General features: G+C 33.9%; 1 non-coding gene across 1 annotated transcript; it reads right to left on the bottom strand.

Annotated features, from left to right (window-relative positions):
* Nucleotides 1-1,059: 1,059 nt before the first annotated feature.
* LOC147363094 (U6 spliceosomal RNA) lies at nt 1,060-1,165 on the bottom strand. Its single transcript, XR_015137544.1, has one exon. It is a non-coding gene; the product is annotated as a U6 spliceosomal RNA (small nuclear RNA).
* Nucleotides 1,166-1,723: the final 558 nt, after the last annotated feature.

The following is a 1,723-nucleotide window of genomic DNA, read 5'->3' as shown; positions in this document are numbered from 1 at the left end:
TTTAAAGGGCTAGCACACAACTTCACTTGCTATGCATCTGAGCACAGGGACAGTTCAGATTGAAAAGTGCAGGTGCTGTAGCTGGTCTACAGACTATCCCACCCCACAGAAAGTTCTGGTGCCAGTCACCCCCCACCAAGGTGGCAACACCCAGTGTGCACTGGCTTGTGCCAGTCTCCAGCTCCTACCTTCATATACACCAAAGCAGTGGTCCCCAGTGTACCCTGGGCGGGAAAAAAAATCACTCTATGCCTGAATCAGCTCTAGCCCTCCTACCAAAGTCACTAGGTATACACAGTCTGTATAGGGACTTTCCTACACAAGGACACACCTTCCTGGCTGGGAGAGGAACTCTTTTGCCTAATTCATAGAAAGAAATATAGACAGTCAAGCAGAATTAGAAGACAAGGGATAAAACTGAAGAATAAGATAAAAATATCAGGGAAAAATTATGAAGAAGAGAAAAAGACTTGATAAAGAGTTTAAAGTGCCAGGCATAAAAACGTTCACAGAACTCTGGAGAAGAATGCAGAAGCATATTGAAAACTTTCAACAAAGGACCAATGACTGCTGTAGAACCAAAAAACTGAAATGGAAACTGCACTTGAGGAAATCAATTGGTGATAAGATAATACAGAAGAATGTGTAAAAAAAAAAAAAAAAAAAAAAAACCTGGAAAATAAAACAGTCTAAATTACTCAGAACAGTTTAAATTAAAATATCAAAATGAGAAAAAGATTTTTTAAAAATTAGAATAGTTTAAGTCTTTGTTTGTATGTTTCTTTCAATCCATTCAGCTACTCTATGTCTTTGATTTGAGCATTTATTCAGTTATATTTAAAGTAATTATTAATAGACCTGTACATATTGCCATTGTGTAACTTGCTTTCTTGTGGTTTTATAATTTATTTTTTGTTCCTTTCTTCTTTTGTGTACTCTCCTCCCTTGTGATTTGATAACTAGCTTTAGTATTTATACGTTACTTGGATTCCTTTCTCTTTTGTATCTGTGTATCTGTTACAGAGTTTTGGTTTCTAATTATCATAAGGTTTATAAATAAAACATATGGAATGCTTCATAGATTTGCCTGTTATCCTTGCACAGAGGCCATGTTTATCTTCTCTTTACCATTTCAATTCAGTAAATGGTCTGTGGAATCTAGCACTGAAGGGTTTGCTTATGTTAATTTTGAGTGAATAACGTGAGACTCAAAACAGTGAGTTAGTCAACTGTTTCTATTTCAAAGTCACCACTTTAAGATTTAGTGTCTTGAGAAGACAATAACTATGTATTTTTGGTCAGATCTTGGTTACATTGTGTAATAACTTAGCTGATTTGTGTGTAAAATAAGAACCTATGGAGTGAGAGAAATATTTGTAAATATATCTGATAAAGTGTTAATATTCAAAATATGTAAGACAGTTACATAACAACAAAAACAATTTGGCTTTAAAATGGTCAAAGTACATGAATAGATAATGTTCAAAGAAGACATCTAGAACACAAAAAGATACTCGTTTCTAATCATAAGGGAAATGTAGATCAAAACCTCACATCTGTTAGGATGGCTATTATCAAAAAGACAAGAAATAGTAAATGTTGCCAATAATTTGGAAAAGAGGAAACTGTGATACACTTTATTCCTGGCAGAAATATAAATTTGTATTTTCACTATGAAATACAAGATGGATGTGGTCAAAGTATTTAAAAAAAAAAACTATCA

This window comes from Bos grunniens, chromosome 11 (genome assembly GCF_055505025.1).
Source record: "Bos grunniens cultivar Pamir isolate PY7600 chromosome 11, Bosgru_T2T1.0, whole genome shotgun sequence".
In the NCBI taxonomy this organism is placed as follows: domain Eukaryota; kingdom Metazoa; phylum Chordata; class Mammalia; order Artiodactyla; family Bovidae; genus Bos; species Bos grunniens.
The sequence above is the reverse complement of the archived record's forward strand: the minus strand, read 5'-3'. Positions and strand labels throughout refer to the sequence as shown.